At 42.7% G+C, this 23,981-nt stretch overlaps 1 protein-coding gene across 6 annotated transcripts in view; it reads right to left on the bottom strand.

Moving 5' to 3' along the window:
- LOC120553538 (plexin-B2-like) overlaps positions 1–23,981 on the bottom strand; it is a 247,366-nt gene that overhangs the window by 169,766 nt on the left and 53,619 nt on the right. For 4 of the 6 annotated variants that reach the window (XM_039792062.1, XM_039792061.1, XM_039792060.1 and 1 more), the window contains exon 2: positions 494–536. The exons of 1 other annotated variant lie outside the window; for it this stretch is intronic. The gene's annotated coding sequence lies outside the window, so the exon portion shown is untranslated. Of the gene's footprint in view, positions 1–493; positions 537–15,765; positions 15,783–23,981 lie in introns of those variants that run through there. One more of the 6 variants, XM_039792063.1, reaches the window with a different exon arrangement.

Raw genomic sequence — 23,981 nt, 5'->3', positions numbered from 1 at the left:
TGCATGTTATGCCCAAAACACACCTCTGATTAATGAAGACACTAAGGACAACCCTTTAGAACCAGGCGCACGGACCCTTTTTTCCGCTGTAAAAGTAGCAGAAGTGGATTTGGACACGCCCTAAACACACCTGCGCCGTGCGCTTAGATCGTTAAAACAGGGCCCTGCGCCCGCGCTGAAACTAGAGAAAGAGAGAACGTTTTCTTCACCAATAAAGTAAATTTTTCTAACTGTAAAATGTCCTGCTCAGCACATATCTGGGTCAGACAAAAAAACTCCTTCACACAGAGCTCTGACAAATTAAAATAAATACATTCAAAGTTTGAAATAACTTTTATTTGTTATTATCTGCCTCAAAAATTCCAGTATCGACGCGGCAGCTGAAAGCAGATTGCCTCTTAAAGAACGAGAAGACGTTATTTGAGAAGCAAGGTTTAAGAAGCGATGTGAAAATGCAAAGAGAGCACAGCAGAGGCGATTATTCCTCCCTCACCTGTTCTCCGTTCAGGCCCGTTGAACCACCTCCGTCTCCGCTCCTACACAAAACACAAACGTTACATCCGTTATTGAGCAGTTTGGTTACATACTTATGTTACTGCTACTACATTGCAACGTTCATACATTGTTCACATTACATAGCCATATTTATTCTGCTCTGATAAGGTAACTGCTAATACACTGCACACATATTTAATTTATATTACCCTAAACCACCTTCTGTAAACCAACTGTACACTACTGTCTACACTGCACTAGATGTCTTGTCCTGTCTATACTTTGTATATCACGTTGTGCTTTTCTGCTTTTCTGGTTGGACGCAAACTGCATTTCGTGGCCTCTGTACTTGTTCGCTAAACAATGAAGATGAATAAAGCTGAATCTAATCTAATCCAATACAGTATGTCTTTCTTTTAAAATCATGCAAATAAAGAAATCTAGTAAACTGCATTTAACAACCCGATCTCATTCACAACTTGTCCAACACAGACGTTTGGTCAGTGTCTCTCAGCGTCAGATAGCGACGCAAAAACCTCCCTTTAGCGTTTGCGCGGGACGCAGCGGGCAGAGCAGCAGCTCGGCCGCGGCGCTGTGAGATGACGGAGTGTTAACTCTCCTTTTGTCCTCGGGTCAGATTTGACCCATTTTCAAAGTTTCTAAAGTACAGTGTATCAGAAATTTGGGTTTCATTTAACCAAATTGTCCCAAAAAAATAAAAAAAAATAACGTGGGTGCTACAAGGCTCCTCGTGGAGACATGGACTCTACGCCATAGCCTGGCGTGCACCTCCCGAAAAATTTAACTACACGTCACTCGGTCGGGGCTTGGAATCATTGCAGTTCTCCTTCTCCATAAACAACATGAAATCAAGGAGAGGGTTAACTTTTCCTGCTACACATTTCACACATTTCCCACCAAGGTCAGAAAGCACAGCAGTAACAGTAGTAGTAGCAGTAGTAGTAGCAGTAGTAGTAGTAGCAGTAGTAGCAGTAGTAGTAGTAGTAGTAGTAGCAGTAGTAGTAGAAGATCACTTTATTGTCCCTGTGGGGCAGTTGGGTGTGCGGCACAGTCGCAAGACACTTCATGACAGGACATCAGACATATGATACAACAAATAGTCCCTACATCAGACACAGACAGACATAACATGAAGAACATACATCACACACTACAATACACTATACACCCTTGGGTCTGACCAGGCCAGCTGAACATCTAGCTTATTTTGACTGATTTAAAGCTTTTATGGCTTGTGGTACAAAAAGAGAATTTGGATCTGTTCTTGGTCAGAAAGGGGGGGGGGCAGAAACGACGCCTAGATGGCCGTATGTTTTAAAATGAGATGCCAGGGGGTGTGTGTAGTCACATACAATATTATTGGCCTTTCTCACCGGTCTGTCTTTGTAAATGTGTTCAATGCTCGGTAGTGTTATCCCAAGTAAGACACTTGTTTCTCTCACTACGGACTCTAGAGTAAAGCTAATCCCCCCCCCCCCCACACACACACACACACACGCACCCACGCACGCCCTGTTATTCTCTTAAAGAGATCGACGCACAGACCAGCGCACATGTATAAACTTCCGGCCACTAACGTAGGCTACGGCCAAAGCTCTGCGTGGAGCCTCCGCAGAACCATCAATCAAGCTCCACACCGATTACACTAAATGGGGGAAACACTCGGCCTTCAACTTTTTTCTCTGACTCAGCCTAATCAGACTTTAGTGGTCCGTGTAATCTGGACCAAACTAATCAACCACGTGCACTGCCAATACTCCGTGAGTCAGAGCACTCCACTCCACAGTCTGGCAGAATGAGCAACCTCCGATTAGAGCCGGGCCATATGGAGAAAATCGGATTAAGATCACAACGATATTGTAGGGTTGAGAATCGGTGCTTTCCCAAAGAATAAGAAAAAAAAAATTACAGTGACATTTTAGATAAATACTCACCAATAATGTGAAATAACAGTTTCAAGTGAAATTATGGAGAAATTTTTTTTATATTTTTTTTCCAGCTATATACTGACTATATATATATATACTGACTATATATATATACATACATACATACATACACACACACACACACACACACACTAAATCTTTAAATGCATGCACAAAAATAGTGTGATGTTAAAACAAATCTGTAATTCTTCAAATGATATTCCCTCAAAATGTTTACAACAGATTTTCTGAGAACATTGAATTAGTATGTGTATCTTTTTTTTTTTTTTTTATCGTCATCACAATATCAACTGGCGCAATAACCACATCGCGAAAGGCTGCAACATATAGCGAAAGACACACCGGGATTTTTTGAGTTAGTTGAAAGAAAACATCAGCAGAAAACTGAACTTTAAAATGTGACTTTAAAGCCCAGTTGAGACTAAAGATTTGCGACAAGAAGAGTTCAAACTTGCAACTATAATCTCCGTAGCAACAACTCTTACCATGGAAATGTTTACTGCACCCGCAAACCCGCAAACGGCTTTAGCGAGCTGCTACATCTGAAGTCCATAAGGTTTAAGCTTGGTTCCAGGCTTAAAACTTTATGTCAGCATGTAATAAAATGTCAATGGAGATACTGAACGGGGAAAAACCCTTCCGGAAACCAGAGCTGTTAAAAAAGTGGGCGGTCACTTTTGAGCACCGTAGGTTCCTGCTTTATTTTGTACAACGTACAGCGTATATAAAACAGATGTCAGTGAAATAAAGACGTTCAAAATTTGATTATGCTGGCCATGGAGTAAAAAAGGAAAGTGACTCAAAAAGCAAATCCTCATGCTAAGGCTGCAGGGTACTCTAAATGTGTTTTCTTTACTATAGAGAAAATGTATTTGTGATGTTTCTACATGACATCCATTGTTTTCCCTTGATTTAGAAAGAATTAGGGTGTGCGTATTTGGCAGGGGGTTAAGGCATCCTTCCTCAATAAAATGTCCGGATGTTTTTCAGTAATAAACATGCAATTTCCCCCTAAAAATGTTGTGTCTTTGTGGGATTTTGTCTCTTTGTAGTCGCGTTGCGTCTCTCTTTGGTCATTTTGGTTTTCTTTGGGGTTGTTTTGGGTCTCTGTGGCCATTTTGGTTGCCCTTTGTAGTCTGTTTGTGTCCCATTTTGGACCATTATTATCACCATATCTGTGGCTGAAAACCTTGAAAAAGCTAGAGCAGATAAATAAATAATCAAAAAGCTTACAGATAAAACTTGCTGAAGAAGTCCAACGACAACCATTAGATCTGAGAAAAGACTTTTAATTACATTTATTTGACTTCGATGGTGCCAAAAACGGCTCGGGTGCGGCATTTAATTATTATTTATAATTGGGGGAAAACCTTGACATCTCTTTCAGGTAATATGCGATTACCCAGGGCTGACTGAACTTGTAGAAATTGGGTTTTCTCTTACCCCGACACTGTGATGTGCTGCTCTGATGAATTACCACGAAAAATATGGCGCGATCGATCAATCGCCTCATCTCCATGTACTGAGCCGAATCGGACAGATGCTGACTTGTCTCGGCCTGTCACCTGCTTAGCTGCGACGTGACAAACGATACGGACTCGCTCATTAAACACGTGGCGTTACTCCGTGAAGCAGAACTTAAATGTGTTCCTTTTTTTTTTTTTTTCTCATTTGTTGGTTCATTCACCGTCCCTCTTTGTGTACTTCCAGAACATTTCGTGCCTCTCACAAAGTCGACTTACTCGTTCAAAGCAAAGAAGGGACAGTTGGAAGGATTTGAACACGTTCACTCTTTAATTAACTGGATAGCCTTCATCCGTCCAACCATCTGCCAATCGATCCTGTATCTACCCACCGGTGAATACAGCCTGCTGTTTCACAGCACAGTGTCCTTAGGATTTAATAAACTCCCCAGTATTCAAGAGCAGTGGCTGTTCGTGTGTCTATTGGCGCTTTACCGCTGCTAGTACCAGCTCTACTCGGCCATGGTGCACAGTCCTCCATTTTCCATTGCAGATTTATGCTGCGTTCCAGGCAACCCATAACTCGTGTTTTCACAACCTTCTACCGGTGAAAGCGCCCTGGAACGCCAGTCAAACCTGTAACTTACTCCCCGTGTGACCTGGTACCAGATGGTTGTTCTCCCAGTTACAGTTTTTGACGTCACACACACACATAAACAACAATGGCGCCCCCTGTTGATGCTGTACAGACGCCGGTGATTAACGGTGAGAAATAGAAATAAATAGACAGAAATAGGCAACGTAAAGTAATTCCGCACATTGTAATCAAAACAATACACATACGATTGTGTACCACTACAGGTTACGTTTATTAAATGAAGCCCAAAATGTGTCAGCGACTAGAAATCGCTAGTATTAGCTAGCGCTAGCTAACGTCAATGTTAGGTAGCCGCTAGCTAACGCTAGCTAGAAGGGTTTGTCGTGACTTTGCCTGGAACGCTACCAAATTGTGAGTCATGACTTGAAGTCGTAACTTACGAGCTAAAAATCGTGTCTGGAACGCAGCATTAGTACCGCCTCATGCGTGCGGCGAGCATGGCTAGTCGTCATAGTGACGCGACACACACACAGAACGTCGAAGGTGTGTTGTGTTTGACTCTCGGCATGTGGCTGTTAAAAATTAAAAACTATTTAAAACTGGCGGGTTTGTTCAGCACATCCCCGTCTGTCGCTAGCAATGATGACGCAGTGATTAGCGACGATTCTCTTCCGACCAATCAGGAGTCTGCGGGTTTTTTCAAGTCACATTTTGGTATCGCCTCAGCTCGCTTGGAACCTCGACGGAGGTGATGCTAAATAAATACCTGTTGCCTAGTACCAGGGACTTTTTTTCATAATGAAAAGTCGAGGCGAGTCGAGCAGGTACCATGAAATGGAAGAACGCAACAGATCTCATTAGGGGATCACGGAAATGTCTAATGGCGCTTTTCCATTACATGGTACCTGCTCGACTCGCCTCGACTCTACTCGCCTTTTTTGGTTTTCCATTACGAAAAAAAGTACCTGGTACCTGCTAACAGGTACTTTTTTTAGTACCTCCTCAGTCCAGGTTCCAAGCGAGCTGAGGCGAAACGAAAGCGGACGTTGAAAACCTGCAGGCTGCTGATTGGTCGGTGCTAGCGAGACGCTTATTTTAAATAGTTTAAGCCAGCGGTGTTTTTGCCGCGCGAGGCTCCACGCAGAGCTTTCTCCGTAGCATACAAGTGGCCTGATGGTTATACTGGTGCGCTGGTGTGTGCATGTGTGATGTGTGTGTGCGAGTCGCTTGTGTGTGTGTGATGTGTGTGTGTGTGTGTGTGTGTGTGATGTGTGTGTGTGTGGGGAGCGGTGAGTGGCAGGGAGAAGTGAGGGAGGCACGCCATTATCCCACGAGTGCAGCGACTCTAGAGTCATATATATGTGAGAGAAACTAAGCAAGTAGCGACTCTAGAGTCATATATATGTGAGAGAAACTAGCAGTAGCGACTCTAGAGTCATATATATGTGAGAGAAACAAAGCGTAGTAGAGACTCTAGAGTCATATATATTTGAGAGAAACTAGCGAAGTAGCGACTCTAGAGTCATATATATGTGAGAGAAACTAGGCGTAAGCGAGCTCTAGAGTCATATATATGTGAGAGAAACTAAGCAGTAGCGACTCTAGAGTCATATATATGTGAGAGAAACTAGTAGCAGCGACTCTAGAGTCATATATATGTGAGAGAAACAAAGCGAGTCGACTCTAGAGTCATATATATGTGAGAGAAACAAAGCGAGTCGACTCTAGAGTCATATATATGTGAGAGAAACAAAGCGAGTCGACTCTAGAGTCATATATATGTGAGAGAAACAAAGCGAGTCGACTCTAGAGTCATATATATATGTGAGAGAAACTAAGCGAGTAGCGACTCTAGAGTCATATATATGTGAGAGAAACAAAGCGAGTAGCGACTCTAGAGTCATATATATATGTGAGAGAAACTAGCGCAGTAGCGACTCTAGAGTCATATATATGTGAGAGAAACTGCGTAGCAGCGTAACTCTAGAGTCATATATATGTGAGAGAAACTGCGAGTAGCGACTCTAGAGTCATATATATGTGAGAGAAACTAAGCGAGTAGAGACTCTAGAGTCATATATATGTGAGAGAAACTGCGAAAGTAGCGACTCTAGAGTCATATATATATGTGAGAGAAACTAAGCGTAGCGACTCTAGAGTCATATATATGTGAGAGAAACTAAGCTAGTAGCGACTCTAGAGTCATATATATGTGAGAGAAACAAAGCGTAGCAGCGAATTCTAGAGTCATATATATATGTGAGAGAAACTACGTAAGTACGACTCTAGAGTCATATATATGTGAGAGAAACTAAGCGAGTAGCGACTCTAGAGTCATATATATATGTGAGAGAAACTAAGCGAGTAGCGACTCTAGAGTCATATATATGTGAGAGAAACTAAGCGAGTAGCGACTCTAGAGTCATATATATATGTGAGAGAAACTAAAGCGGTAGAGACTCTAGAGTCATATATATGTGAGAGAAACTGCAGCAGCGAACTCTAGAGTCATATATATGTGAGAGAAACTAAGCGAGTAGCGACTCTAGAGTCATATATATGTGAGAGAAACTAAGCGAGTAGCGACTCTAGAGTCATATATATGTGAGAGAAACAAAGCGAGTAGCGACTCTAGAGTCATATATATGTGAGAGAAACAAAGCGAGTAGCGACTCTAGAGTCATATATATGTGAGAGAAACTAAGCGAGTAGCGACTCTAGAGTCATATATATGTGAGAGAAACTAAGCGAGTAGCGACTCTAGAGTCATATATATGTGAGAGAAACTAAGCGAGTAGCGACTCTAGAGTCATATATATGTGAGAGAAACAAAGCGAGTAGAGACTCTAGAGTCATATATATGTGAGAGAAACTAAGCGAGTAGCGACTCTAGAGTCATATATATGTGAGAGAAACAAAGCGAGTAGCGACTCTAGAGTCATATATATGTGAGAGAAACAAAGTGTCTCCCCTGTTCTTTCTGACCACGGTGGGAAATCTGGAGCAGTGAACGTTAACTATCTCTTTGATATCATGTTGTTTACGGAGACGGAGAACCAGGAAATGAGTCGGGGAAAAGCCATTAAAGCAACGCTACTAAGCCACGCCCACGGCAGTCGCTATGACGACCAGCCACGCTGAGGCGGTACTAAAATCTGCAATGGAAAACGGACGCACAGCGCGTCGAGGCGAGTAGAGTAGAGTAGAGTCGAGGCGAGTCGAGCAGGTACCATGTAATGGAAAAGCGCCATTAAAGTAACAAGAAGTGGTTGTGTTTTTTTTCGCGCATTTTCCCAAAGAGTCCAAGACACCGATATAGGAAAGATTTATCATTTAGAAATGACTCAGAACAATGCAGTCACTGTGACAGTAATTTCTCTTCTTTATTGAATAGCTCATAACTAGGGTTGGGTATCGTTAAAAACATTTTTTATACCGGTTCCTAAATTATAAAATAAAAAATAACATTACGGCCCATATCTTTCGTCTCTGTGCAGCTCGATGGTGTTTTAAGCCCACCCCCCCCAACGTCTCCTTCCAGGCAGCGCTGCGTCCGTTGACTTCAAGGCACCTAACCATAACCATAACCATAACCATTGCCTAATCCTAGTCCTAGTGCCTTCCAGGCAGCGCTGCAGTTGGGGGCTTAAAACACAGATAAACCTCTGTGTAACGTAGGGTTTTTCCTGCGCGTCTCTACAACGTGTAACGTTAGACAGCCAATCACAAACATGATTAGATCTTGGTAGAAGCATGCTGCGTGCTGATTGGCTCATTGATTGCTGATGAGATTTACTCCTTATGTATTGAAATTTGGGTATTGAATGAAGAGGCATTTTTCGATCCTCGATACTTTAGAGGCAATTTGGTCGGTGCCTAAAAAGTATTGAGTTGGGTTGTCAGCTCTATTTATAACGTATTACAGAATAATTATCTCTTTGAGATCTTAGACCCCCACCTTCTGCTCTCTGTGTGTTGACGTTCTCAAAATCTCTTCGCTTTAGGAAACAACAACAACAACAACCTGTGAGCTAGCAAGCTACATGCTAAAAATGGCATGAATCCAGAATTTGGATGGTGCAAAAAAGGCACGACTGCTTAGATTATAAGCTTATGAATTTAAGTTTATTTAAGGAATATGTTTACGGCATTTCCTCTCTAACTGGGACATTTTGGGACCGATTGGTGGGCTAATGAGGTTTAACCTTGTATCAGCTAATTTAAATAGCTCACGTTATGTATTGTGTCAACAGTTCACTTCATTTAATATTGGATGTGGCGTTTCCTTTCGCGGGGTGCAAATGTCCCACCAAAACAAGTTCCTTCCCGGGACTATTTAGCAGAGCCGCCGTCGCTGCGTCCGGAGCTTAGCACCCCAAGACAATCGTGATTGGTTTACAGAAATGCAAACAAGCCAGAGTAGCTATTTTTCTACTATCCCAGAATGCGTCTGTGGTGTAGCCAGGACTTTACTCCGCAGCGCTGTAGGCAGCGCGAGACCAGCCTGCACCCGACCTACAGAAACACAAATTCCGGCTTCTTTAAAAGAGCAACACGATCCTGTTGTCGGTGTTAAGTGACTCATTAAAGGATGCTGTGGGGGGGGGAGAAAAAACGCCGGCATTCGGAAAAGCCCTGGTGGCTGGAAATCCAATAAAAGAAGGAGTTAACGCCTGCATTCTTGGAATACCCCCTCCCCTGTAATATCGATGGCTGTATCAAATGACTGCTGCTGAGAAGAGTACGAGAGTGTAAAGAAATGGGAGGGGAAGTAAACATAGGTTAACTGAGGGAACACCAGAGAAGAAACCCAACACACACACACACACACACACACACACACACACACACACACACACACACAGGAAGATAAAAGAAAACAGGAGGAGGAGGATGAAGGGGAAAAGATTTAGCTTCAACAAGTACCAACTGAAACCTGCATCATACTGTAAACGCGCGCACACACACACACTTCTGCTGTATGACAGATGGAGCACGAGTGTTGTATGCTGTGATGTGATTCGCGGGTTGATGTGTTTTCGCTGGCAGAGTATTTTAGACACACACACACACACACACACACACACACACACACACACACACACACACACACACACACACACACACACACACACACACACACACACACACACACACACACACACACACACACACACACACACACACACACACACACACAGAGAGAGGAGAGGAGCCTTGTAAATCAGTTTTTCTGGCTGCTTCTTATCTGAGAAATGCCAGCTATGCGAGCAGGGCGTCACAGGAAGCCGAAAGCTGCGCGGCTTTCGGCTTCTTTCTCGCCTTTAATGACACGCGTGGAGTCGCTGCCTCGTTGAACAGCAGGGAGGCGGCGAACGGCGAACGGCTGCCAGGTCGAGGTAAACTCACGATGAAGCATTGCGAAACAGCACTGCGTGCTCCGCTAATGTTTGAACACTGATCACACCGTTAGATAGCAAGCACTGTCGCCACTAAACCGGTCAGACTGGTTATCTGTGTGGTCGGGCACTGAACACACTCCGTGTTTACTGTACACCTGAACATTACTTCACTCTTGTAATTTATTGTAATGCAACACTGCCAAGCCACAAATGTCACTTTTCTTCCATGAGGCTTGCAAGTAAGAAGATAGATTTTTATTTTTTTACGAAAGCTGGATGATGGACAGTTTTCTTTTAACTCAACGGACAGCGCGAACTCTTTCAAGGCAACCTGTCAATTATTTTTTCATAAAAAAAAGGAAATGTATGTCACGTACTTCTTTCGCATCTATAACGATGGTGGTAATGTATTTTCCTATTAAGCCAAATCAATCTTCTACTCTCTTCTCTTCCTGCGATTCTTTATCCGGTTCATGCTCTCTTGTTTTTCTCTCTGAATCTCGCCTTCACAGCCTCAGCGTTACCGCTCAGACTCTGTGGTTAATCCACTGTGGCATGGTAAAGGCTTCACACACACACACACACACACACACACACACACAGGTCTGTGCCTGTAGTGGAAGCCTTGCAGACATGGGATTTCCTTTCACATCCAATTGAGACCAAAGAAACTTGGTGAGAATAGCATGGAAGAGATAAAACAAACACACACACACACACACACACACACACACACACACACACACACACACACACACACACACACACACACACACACACACACACACACACACACACACACACACACACACACACACACACACACACACACACACACACACACCTTCCTCTGTGTAGACAGAAATGTGTTGGGATGTAATTACAATGTGGAGTCTGAACAGCATCCGATTAGGATCCAGAGGTTTTATGGCAGGCCTTTGAAGAGCTCTGAGAGCAGCAGCTCATCCTGGTTCAGCAAAACCACACGCACGCACACAGAGACACACACGCACGCACACAGAGACACACACGCACGCACACAGAGACACACACGCACACACACAGAGACACGCACGCACACAGAGACACACACGCACGCACACAGAGACACGCACGCACACATTGACACGCATGCACGCACACCTGCACACGCTCAAACTTTCTCGCTCACTTGTCCGTTGTTATCCGAGACTGCTCGGCTCTATAATCTCCAAAATAACAAGTAAATTACAACGAAGCCGGGAAATGTGGCTTCAATAATCTTTTGTTAACTGTGGCTAGTGTTTTTTATTACGATCTTTCAGATAGTTGAGGGTGTGGGGGGGGGTGGGGAGAGCAAGGGGAAATAGCCAAGAGGAAGACAGATATTATGCAACAGACACCAGATGGTATCGGTCCAAGGAGACTGTGACCGCATGGACGCCGCCAGAGGCCACAAGTCCAATCAGTGGCATCTCTGTCGCAACGCTGGGAGCAACACAAAGCTCCGAAAATAAAACGCTGAGCTGCGCCAACCAATGCTGTTACATAAACAATACATCAACGGAGCAACGTGAAAGAGGCTGCAGACAGAGACCAGGAGGATTCCTATCAACGCTGCACACAGTTGTAGCGTCTTTCAGCTCGTCGTTTTGGTTTCAAAAGCCTGCAACTTTTCGGACATGTTTTTAACCCGCAAGTTGTCCTCGGGTTCAACATCCGAAATTTGGGTTTCTTTTAGGGCTGCACCATACGAGGAAAATGTCTAACCGAGATTATTTTGACTGATGTTGCGATTGCGATAGGATTCACGATATTGGAGGGAATGATCGTTTTTGTATCATTATTCTCGTTTTCATTGAAAATTCTTTTAAAAAAATTATTGAAGTGTGATTTTTTTTGCGAGGACCGGTACCAAACAATGATTTTTTTCTTTAGTCTGTAGGATAGGATTTGTAGGCCTGGACTAAAAGGTAAAGGTACTTTTTTGTCACATACATGTAGCGAAATTCATTCTCTGCATTTAACCCATCCCTCAAGGGAGCAGTGGGCAGCCAATCACAGCGCCCGGGGACCACTTCAAGATCTGAGCCAGTGCCTTGACCATGGGCAGAACCTAGTGCATGTTTTTGATGGTGGGGGGAAACCGGAGCACCCGGAGGAAACCCACGCAAACAAACACGGGGAGAACATGCACACTCCACACGGAACGACCTGGATTCGAACCCAGAACCTTCTTGCTGTGAGGCACAGTGCTAACCATTGGGCCACCATGCTGCCTATGAAGGTAAATATGGTGCAAAAGGTGAGAGCTTGTACAATAGCCTGCTTTCCCCGTTGTGTTGGCTCAGAGCTCCACAGGTACTAATTAGTTTTGCATCAAATGCATCACAAGGAGTGTACACATTGGCCACTCGGTGATGCGAGAGAGAGCACATATGTGAAGTTACACTAATCACGAGTTGTGGTTGCGATGGAAAGTGAACCCGAATAAAATAAAAAGTACACGAGTAAATGTTGCACTAAAAGTTTGCAGCTGTCATTGTGTTGATGCAAATATCAATCGACACATTTGTGAATATTTTTTCTGCGACTTCACATTCAGAATACAGGTGTGTGAATATTTTCTTCAAGTGCAAATTTCAATTTACAAGTTCAGATTTTTTTTTTTTTACAAGTTCATGTTTTTTTTTCCTTTGTGTGACTTCACATTCTGATCACAGGTGTGTGTGAATATTTGACAAGTGCAAATTATAACATACAAGTTCAGACTTTTTGTTCTGCGAGTTCTCACGTTGTATTCTACAAGCTCTCACCTTTTGCACCATATTTACCTTCATACGGGACGTCTCTGCAGCGCCACAATATATTTTAGAACGGTTGGACACATATTTTGCCTTTAACAAATATTGCGCCCCACCTGCGATTTGGACATTGCACTAGTTCATACTGCGATTTCGATCAAATTGCGATTAATTGCCCAGCCCTAGTTTCTTTCCAGCAAATTGCCCAAAAATAACACGAATGGTTCCACACAACGCTCTTCACAAGAAAAATTAAGGATCAGTTCACTACTTTCATTGAATTTTGGAAATGTGTGCACATGATTGAACACCGTAGTGTATTGTAACACATCACATTTGTGCTTCTTTTGTGTAAAAAAAGTAGAACCTGTAAACACAGATGTGATGGTAAAGGGAAAAACATGAAGATAAAGATGTGGTATATAAATTGAAACCAGTAATGTAGCCTATTTGAAATATCATGGTGAACAAATCATCTTACATATTACACCACAGTGCTTTGACACAATGATAAAATTCTTTCAAATGATCCTGATGTATATGGTGATACGAGGTTTCTGCGACGATATGCAAGTGTGTGTGTGTGTGTGTGTGTGTGTGTGTGTGTGTGTGTGTGTGTGTGTGTGTGTGTGTGTGTGTGTGTGTGTGTGTGTGTGTGCGCCTTCTTCCTGCATTTTGACCATATGCAGGCAAACAATGCAGGTCTCTGACACCCGAGGAGTGCAGGAAGATTACCGGTGCCGTGTTAGAGAATATAATGCACCCTCACGAGCTCACACGCTACTGGCTTATCGAGCAGAGGGGGGCTCATGTTCGCGTGAAGGAAGGGTGTATGAGGCGGTGAAACAAATGTAATTACCCGATTCAAGAACTCTCCACACGCCGCTATTGATTTTCAATGACGCTGAAACAAGTTTGTGCTTAGAGAGGCCGACGGAAAAACACCAATGTGGAGTAGGAATGAAGCTTCTCTCTGGGAAAGGGCGAAATCAAACACGGCTACGGTTCTCCACCTCTGATACAGGCTTCCTGCCGGCTTCAACGAGTCAAAGTCAAGACTTTTTAAGACCTTTTTAAAAGGCCTTTACGAATGAAATGTAAGACCTATCATCGTGACATTAAAGTACACCGAAATGCACAGTCCCAAAATTACTTTAATGAATGAATTTATTCAAATTGAATAAAAATGACACCATAATTATGATCTGTACATATACAGCAAATTATATTGATTGAAAGAAAGAACTGCAACACCACGGAATGAAAAAAAAGCATTTCAATGAGCATTAGAGGTAGCGTTATATGGACGTATGAACAATACTTCAGTGAATTTAAGACTTTTTTTTTTTTTTTTTTTGATATTTTAGACTTTTTTAGCCTTTTTGGGCCCTATCTTGCACCTGGCGCAGCGCAAAGCCCGACGCAAGTGTCTTTGCTAGTTTAAGACCGTCCAGCACCCACGTCGTTTAAACAGCAAATGCCCCTGCGCCCATCAGTGCGCCCATGGGCGTGCTGGTCTTACAGGGAGGTGTGTTTAGGTGCATTCTGGGAGTATTGCTATCTTGAGGCAGCGGGAAGCGATCGCGCAGTTGACCAACAAAAACCTGGTCTAAAGTCAATAACGCAGCATTTCATTGTTATTTTAACAGCTCATTAGTAAGATGCTCCTCGGCTCGTGCACAGCGCGCGCACACTATGCTTGTTACACACAGGGACGCACAGCAGCACACAAAAAAAGCAAAAGATTACAAATACAAATATTAAGCAGCAAATCCGCCATCATAATAGCAATGCGCTAAGCTACAAACGCACCTGGCTTTTAAAGGGAATGGGAGATGATCTCTGATTGGTTGATTGCATGTTATGCCCAAAACACACCTATGAATTAATGAAGACACTAAGTACAACCCTTTAGAACCAGGCGCACGGACCCTTTTTTCTGCCGTCAAACTAGCAAAAGTGGATTTGGACACGCCCTAGACACACCTGCGCCAGGCGCTTAGATCGTTAAAATAGGGCGCTTTAAGACCTCGCGGAAACCCTCTGACATGACGGCTACGTCTCAAGTTTTATGGATTGCAATCATTACGGTGTGAGATTGTCAATACTAGCCTGGTTCTCTGTGGGGAAATCTTCACCGAACGGATTCCAGTCATGCGTTTTAAACTGAATTTAAGGGCAAATGTGTTTTTATTTGAAGTTTTAGTAGCAACAAGCACAGTAGAAACATCAAGCACTTAGAAAATGGGCACCGTTTGCCTTGTGATTTTGAGTTCAATTGCTTTTGTAGAGGTTTTATTTCAACTTCTGTTCTTGTTTTTATTACTTTTCTATATTTATTTGTACTCATTTCCACCCCCGAGCTGCTTCAACACCTGCACTTCCACTCTGGGGATCAATAAAGACTTATCTTATTTTAATTCAAACTAAAAACACCAATCCCTCCCTTCAGCACACGCGGTCGCACCGTCAGAATAAAGCCCGGACCCACGAAAATACACAACACAAATCAGCGTGTTTGACTGTAAATCAGACAAGTTACTGACATGTTTTTTTAGACATCTATACAGGAAGTGAGTGACTAATAAATACAGAGGCCTTTCTGCTGACCGTCTGCAGCGAGTCAAACCATTTGTCCCGTCAGGAGAAATAAAAAAAAAAGTGCAGAAAAGTGCAGAAGCCCAGAATTCGGTTGTTGTGCATTAGGAAGCACATTTTGTTGTTGTTGCAATAACAGTTTAAAAACTCAGCGACAAACAGAAGACAGTCGCTGTATAATAGTGTGCGAGTGTCTGGTATGTAAAGGAGCCATTGGAAGTCTTTATTCTCTAGGTTTGAATAATTATATTCCCCTAATAGAACAGCCTCTGTCCCGCAGCCTCAGAGAGGACACAGCTGATATGAATGACCCCGTCTGTGAGGAGATCCATGTTTTAAACCCTTAAAATCCCCTTTGACGACGGGGGAGGCCTGGCACATTGTCCTCCTAGCTTTGTCTTGTAAGGATCCAGCAGAAAGCCAGTTTATTAAAAAAAGAAACACTGCTCTAAATACCGCAACATTGATCAACAGTCCTCTGTGGCCACGAGGAGTCATTTTCCATTCTGAGGAGATTCACCTAGGGGTGAACTTGGAAGGAAGTCAGCTGAGAGAGAGAGAGAGAGAGAGAGAGAGAGAGAGAGAGAGAGAGAGAGAGAGAGAGAGAGAGAGAGAGAGAGAGAGAGAGAGAGAGAGATTAATCTTTCAACCCTGAAAACCAAAACTTTAAATGGAAAACCCAAGTCTTAATAAATGCACATTGTGCTGCTCTAAATCATTCAGATTAGACAGATGGATTTTACTTCTTTGGGTAGATTTGCTCTTTGACACTCTCAGGAGTTGGACTTTTAATACGTGCCGTGTTCCGACCTCAGCGCGTTCTTGAAGGTTTACGTGGGTTTTCACGAGGCTTTCTGGTGTCAGTAAACAGTTTGATACAGTAACAAGACAAATCAGGGACACACAGAGACCGTTTCCTGCACTGTCAACCTTGGTGAACAGTCCAGACCTGCTTCATTGCTTCATTGCTTTAAGTATTCTTGCAATGATTAAAAAAAAAAAAACTGTAACTCACTGTGACTTATAACTAGGGGTGTCACAATTCTCAAAATCCACGATTCAATTCAATTTGAACATTTTAAGGACAGCAATGCCACAGTAAGAGCCACTAGGCAGAAGGGTACTTTGCAACAGGAGTTTCTCATATGAGACGTTTACGATACGCAATTGAATGCACCATTAGTTTACAGAGGTGTACCTGAAGGCCCGTCGAAGACGTAGTCATATTTTCAAATATTTATTGTCAAATCTCCAGTTAGCTTTCAGCACTGACTTAATGTAGAGCCCTCTGGAATCTGTCTTATAGCTTTTTCAAATTCTGAATTTTGCGATCCTGTCCATGATTCTGCTATGACAGAAACTATTGGGCTCTACATTAACGCTGCCATCAGTCTAGGACTGGCCCGCGCCAGGCCCTCGTCACAAAAAAAACACCGCGCTAAACAACTTTTCTGGGGGAAACCCTGAATACTTCTTTGAACCTTCTCGGACTCATTATAAGAGTATTAAATCGGTAGCATGGAGCACTGGCACCAACAATCTACAGGGGACACTGATCTCTTTAGTTTCTGAATGGGTAATAACTACATTCTTTTAAAAAGTCTTGGTGCACTCTTTAAAGAAAGAGACCAAAAGGCTTCCAAATCAATAAGAAGCCCAGTGTGATTAATTTCCAGCGAGCGGATGACTGGTAACCTACTTCAGATCAATGGGAAACTCCTGGAAGAGCTTCTCCGCTTTGATGATGAAGAAAGCCAAATCGACATGCCACTGAACATTCCTCCTCTGCGTGTGTTAGCCACTGGCAAAGAGTTGCATGCCAATATTGAAAACGAAGACTTTTTGTCTTTCATGCAAAAAAAAAAGGCCGGACATTAAAATTAACTCAAGTCATATCCCGAGGAGGGCAAACAAGGATTTCTACAAACAAAGATGATTCTCTTTCATACATGGAAGCAGAAATATTGATGCAGGAATAAGGGGTCTTTAGAACGTCACCAGGGTTTGCCCCAGAAAAGTTGTTGAGCCCGGTGGCAAGTGTCTTTTTTTCGACGAGGGCTGGGGCCAGTCAGACTGATGGCAGCGTTAATGTAGAGCCCAATGGTTTCTGTGAAAACAGAATCGTGGAAAGAATCGCAAAATTGAGAATTTAAAAAAGCTAAAAGACAGATTCCATAGGGCCCTACGTTATGTCAGTGCTAAAAGATAACTGAAGATTTTTTTTTAAATTGACTATGTCTAGGTTTCTCCAGCCAACCCACGGTTATCAGAGTAAAAAAAAACGTCTTAAAAATTATTCCCAGTGGCTTAGTCCCGACGGGGGGAAACGTTGGCCCGAACTTAGGCCCAGCGGAGGGAAACTTAACCCCCGTGGGCCGCCAGGTTTACAATACACTGGGGGAAACCTTGGTGACGCCTGACCACACATACCCCTTTTCCGCCAAGGCAGAAAGCACCAGCTCCGAACCAGTAAAAGTGATTCTTAAGTTGCACCAAGTCATTGCTGGGCCAGAAGTAAGAACCACATACGTTAGCGGCTGGGGGGGGGGGGGTTAACGTGACCAACAAGACGAACAGAAACCTGTGACCGCCATTTTTGAATTAGCAGATAAACACGATGGACGCGATTAAACAACAGTAGCAGTGGTCAGAGGAGGAAACGAGCTGCTTTCTTGCATATAAAGGCGAGCCGCGCAAACACGTTGGATCCGCCGATGGAGGTCCGCGAAGCCATGAACATCGATAGCAAAGCAACGTCCGCCATTGTTGATGGTGTGTTTGTGTTTGGCGCCGCCGTGCTAATGTTGCCGGGAAAGATGAGACTTATACAGTGATGTAAGACCTGGCTGTGTGCCGGCTCTTCAGCCTGTGGAAAAGCAAACCGGTTCTTTGGAGGCTCGTCAGTCGAACCAACTCCGAACCGGCACTAGCTCCAGCTCTGAACCAGCACCTGGTTCTTGTTGGTGGACAAGGGGTAACAGATGTGTCTCATCATACATTACGATACACATTCGTAAAGCGTCCTTTTCCTGCCATTGCCGACTGCTATTACGTATCACCAAGTCCACTGAGAAAAAGAAAAATCCCATAATCCTCGGACAGAAAAGCCAATAAACAAAGTCTGAGCACTAAGGCTGGAATCAGTCGGCAGAGGTTTCATTCCAACTTCAAACAAATCTTACGGTCGTCATGTTTGGCCATTTGTTATAACAACATTGTACTCACTAGTAGTATGTCCGTAAAAATGCCACAACTACGGCAAGCATGTTGAGCCATGAGGCCATTCTGTAACCTGACAAAGAGGGGACAGTTAATACTTTTAACTTACATCACAATAAAGCAACGCTGACGCGTTTCGGCTATTAACATAATAGAATACATTACATAATTGTTTAATTGTCAATTTGTTTCACAAAATCGCTGTTTCTTTGTTTAACTGCAATCAATTGCTAACATATGCTAAGGTCTTAAGGCGTGTGACTGGTAATTGTTGGTTTTGTTTAGATATACCAAATTGTAATTATGTAAGTGATTATATAGTGATTATTGGTCGGACTATTATATTTTTTCAATTGTAAGTTGTTTGCACTTGACCCTAATCACGTTCATAGCAACAAAAATGACAAGGGGGAGGATACAGTTAAAAAATAATGTTATGAAATGTTATGTGTTTACTTCATTAGCTGTGTATTTGGGTTACTACATTATCTGGCTCACATGACCGTGATATAAAAAAAAAGATGGATCCTGGGATTCATTCCAAACTTTAATTTGTTTAAAAAAGTAATAAATACTTACATTGTTTATCGCATTTCTGAGATCATTAATTGTACAGCAAAATTTTGAATTGTTACAGCTCTACTTCATTTTAATGCTTGCCTTGTGTTTTATCTTCCGAATGGGTTTGATTAATCTAGAGGTTTGTTTACATCCTGCGAGTGCTTCTCAAACCTTTAGACTTCTTTTTCGTGATGTTGCCATGTTGCCAGACCTCAGCAATCAACTGGTACTTGAGTACAACGGTAGTAGAATTGTCCAACTGTCCACGTCATCCTGCAGCCGCGACAGAGAAAAGTTGTGTAGAAAGAGGAAGGAAAGAATCACAGAGGAAGGTTCCCACAGAGTTCATTTGTCCTTTGCAGCGGTGCAGAGACGTACGCCTGTTCTTAATTAACTCGTGCTACGTCATGCCTCAGCCGCGCAGTATTCCTCAGAGAGCACAGGGGCTTTCCCGTTTACCATGTACTGTACAGGGGCAGGACTCTGGTAGGAGTGGACATCCAGAGAACACACAAAAACCCCAAAAGATGAATAGACAAGCTTGGGAAACGAGCAGGAAAACTGCTGCTCACGCCACAACAACAACAACAAGCTAAAAACAGACACGCTAAGTCAACTTGACATAGAAAAGATTCTCAGTAAACACATGGATGTTGAGCCAACAGCTTAACAGTGCAACGCAGATGAGTTTTGGATGGTTATGGTTTATAATCTGTCAGCAGAAGCATGTTGAGACTATAGAATGGTATCGGCGTTTGACCTTGTGTTGTTTAAATTGACTTAACATTCTGATGAAGATCAATCCAATGAATATCATTTGTTCTTATTGAAAACAAATCCCATAAAAAGCCCACCAGTTCCTACGGATTCTTTAAATATGTGCAACACGTATAGGTTCATATTTTATAAAGGCTCAGTTATTTTTGGGGGAAAATGTGGATCAGTGTTTCCCAAAGCCCCAGATCAGATGGCGTCCTCAAATGTCTTGTTTTGTCCACAACTCGAAGATATTCTAAAGAAATTATTTGGTTTACCGATATATGAGTTGGCGACCGCTGTCTCTAAAGCATGGGAAAAACAAAAAAAAGGTTTATTTGTATAATTTATGTTGCTATTTTGGTATCTGGTCCATTGCTGTAAATAATGGTGTCTTGTAAGCCTGTTTGGGCTGGGCATATATATTTTTTATGCACGACACAACAATAAAAATTATTCATTCATTAATTCATATTCAGTTTACCGTCACAGAGGACCGATGAAACTAGAACATGTTCATATTTAAAAAGGTGCCCTGCCATACAAAACCGTTTTTACTTGTATTTTTTGAAATCTGTCAGGTCCATATGTGTTTGTGTTATGTTGTGAATGTGAAAATGAACTGCTACCTCCTCTGTCAGCTCTAGCCACTGGACAGAAATAAGCAGAGAAATCAGACCAATCACAAAAGCTGGTCAGTCTGACATCATACTACCTGAGCTCATTACTATTCATGAGCTCGCCCAGTTGTGCTGAGTAAAGGATTGTGACAGCCAGGCTCTCATTGGCTAGCTGTTAGCCAATCAGATTCAAACCGCTTAGCTTGTTGAATATTAATGAGAACTGGCAGAAATCGAGCTGAGTCTTCCTGTAGACTTTCTATACCACGCTAGAATGGCTTCAAACAAGGTAACCAGGGCATTTTTTACACACAAAAAATGTTACAGAGTCCATGGTAGAACTTACCACAAAGATACAAAGACAGATATTACCACAAAGTCATGAAATATGTGTGGCAGAATTGATTTAATGTGAAAATATAGGTGTTGTTTGTCTTCTTATACTGGAACACTTAATTGTGCTTCATTCACTTATTTAGAATCCAAAACAAATCCGTGCGTCAGACATCGCTAAGTAAAAGTAGTGAGCTCATTTCGGAAGACGCCGACACAATATCAATGCTCCTCATCCTCTGTTCTGTTGGACAAAGAAGACCCCAGACAAGTGTCAACACTGGCTGAACCCTGGCTTTATGGCTTTGCACAGGGGCACGTGTTTACAATGGAACACTTGTAGGTGCATCAGCGGAGCACACAAAGCTACCACAGTTAAAAAGAGAAAAGACCGGGGGGGCTTCTGGCGGTCGTGACCCTTGACTCGCCACAATGAACTGGCCAACTCGAGAGGACGGGATTGTCTGGAGGAAGGAAGGAGAGTGTGCTTTGGAAGTAAAAGTGGTCGGCCCTTTTTGACATTTAAAGAAGTATGTTTTCCATTTGTGTTTGCTTAGAGGAATTTTTGGCGCTCCCCAAAGAGGTTTTAACCAGCCCCCAAAGGAAACTCACCAGCGCCAAAATGATACAAATTGAAAGAGAAAATAACAATTAAAATCCTCTTTGACTGTGTTTAAAAGCAATTTAGCAATCAACAGTTGAAAAAGCAGAACATAGACTTGAATAGGAGCGCTAATCTCCGTTTTACCATCTGTGTCGGACTCTCACGGGGATTTTAACGGTGGCATCTATATTTTTTTAAGCAGTTTTGTCGATTGGGGTTTCATTTACTCAAGCATAATAGACATTTTTGGTAATCAAATTATCAAAAAGGGCAGACAAATGTATATAGATTTCTGTCAAATATGGTAACACAAACTCATTGCCTTTACTGTACACGGAGCGATCATGCTTACTGTCGTGCGTAGCCCCTCCCCCCAAAGGCCCATTCTGAGTCAGGAAAACCCCTGGTTTGTTATATGTAACAGCTGGTAGTGTGTTTGTACTACTATGGGAGGCTACTATGTATGTATGTACATACATACTGTATATGGCATACATATGATGGTTAGGAGATGCTTTAAATGTAAATTAGGCTGGATTACCGAAAGCACATTTCCAGGATAAAGGCTGGCATCCAGTCTGTCTTTAGAAGAAAAACTTGAGCCTAAACTCCTCAGTGCCCACCAGCCGCGGGATGTTGTTATAAACCAAACCTCAAAATAACCTGTTTGAACGTGGAACGGTTCTCCAGGAACAAAATATCTAACTGCTAGCTTGTAAGGGAAGATTTTTTTTTTTTTTCCTTTCTTCAGATTCGAGATGGTTCCTAGTCAAGAACTTTCAGGACATCCAGCATCTTACGGAGAGGATTATCAAACATGAAAGCAGCCGGACTACGCGGTAAAATTGGGCAAGCATGGCGAACTTTACCCATGTGTTCAACTGTGTGTAGTCTGGATCAACAGAAGTACATTTCCAGGATAAAGCCCGACTCTCCTTCCTCGCTCTGTGGGTTTCGGTTCTCAAAATCCCTTCGTTTCGGGAAACAACAAACTTCGAGCTAGCAAGCAAGAAAATTTGGATGGTGCAACAAGGCAGATCTGCTTGGTTTTTTTCAGCGAATGATTGTAAAGATTTACAGAGAAAATGTTTAGGTTATTTCCTCTCTAACTGGGACGTTTTGGGACCAACTGGTGGGATATCTGTGGACGAAGTACACACGGAGATACACTGGTAAGAGCCAATGAGGTTTAACCATGTATCAGCTCATTTAAATAGCTCACGTTACTGTATTGTGTCAATAGTTAACTTCATTTCATATTGTATATGGTGTTTTCCAATGCGGGGTGCAAATGTTCCACCAAAACAAGTTCCTTCCCGAGATTATGCCGCCCAGGACGATTGTGATTGGTTTAAAGAAATGCAAACAACTCAGAGCGTTCTTTTTTTTTCTCTATCCAGGAATGTATGTGTGGCAAGATAATATGTGCCAGACCTTACTCTGCAGCGCTGTGGAGTGAGGTCTGGCAATGTGAAACTATACTGTAGTTAACTATTTAAGTACCTTAAAAGGTGCTGTACTGGAAATAATGAAAAAAGCTAGCAACCCAGAGCATTTTTCTCCAGTCCCAGAATGCAACTGTGGTGTAGCCAGACCTCACTCCTTCAGACATTCAACCGACCGCTACGTAACCCCCACCCTAATTAAATGTTTTCGGTGTATCACTTTGCGTACCCGTTTGGGAACCAATGCACTAGAGTCATGCTACACCAAAAAACCTTCATCAGTACAGTAAGGATACACCTTACACTCACAACTGCATACTTCCATGCAGAATAATAACTATTTTAACAAGCCAAAAGAGACTCAATACATTTTAAAAAGGTGCCTTTTTGCTCTGTTTTTCTGTGGGTGACTCACTTGTTTTCATGAAACTATAAAATCCTGGTATTAAGTACACATTAGGGAACCACAGTTACAGAACCAGCGCTGCGTCATCTCTCTGCAGCCTCAGTCATCAGCCGGATGGATGGAAGGACAAATACATACGCAGCAAAGCAATCAGAAATCAAGCCTACTTCCATAATGAGGTTCAGGAGGTGAAACAAAGTCCTATCTGCCTGCTCTTCATCTCTCCCCGCTTCTCCGTTGGTGGTCTTATTAAATCCTCTCCGTCTCCACGACCCCCCCCACCTCCCCTCTCCCCTCCGGCCTTTCACAAATTCATTAGACTGCTGGAAGACTCACAAGTAGAATATGGCAGCTATTTAAATCCATCTCTCGGAGCTGTCGATCTGCATGCCGAGCTTCACTTTTTCAACCGTGACTCAATGCCGTGCTGAACGTGTTTTAATATCAAATAATCAATCTTGATCCATGAGGAGTTTTGAGAAAGCTGTTAATGAGCGAGGAGTCGACTTGGAGCTAATTATGCGATCTGTCGCAGGAGAGGTTTGAATAAATATTAATATCTGTGAATCTCTCTTTTGTGTGCAACCTGTTCTTAAAATCAATCTTTCTCGACTGCCATCTTGAGACACTCATCAGGTCTTTTATACAACGTTGTGTCTGATAAATCCCAGTTTGAGACGAGTACATTATCTGAAATGAGCGAGGCAGATTTTTCATAACAAACATGG

Source organism: Perca fluviatilis, chromosome 23 (genome assembly GCF_010015445.1).
Source record: "Perca fluviatilis chromosome 23, GENO_Pfluv_1.0, whole genome shotgun sequence".
Classification (NCBI taxonomy): Eukaryota; Metazoa; Chordata; class Actinopteri; order Perciformes; family Percidae; genus Perca; species Perca fluviatilis.
Note: the sequence above shows the minus strand (reverse complement) of the source record. Positions and strands in the feature narration are given on the sequence as shown.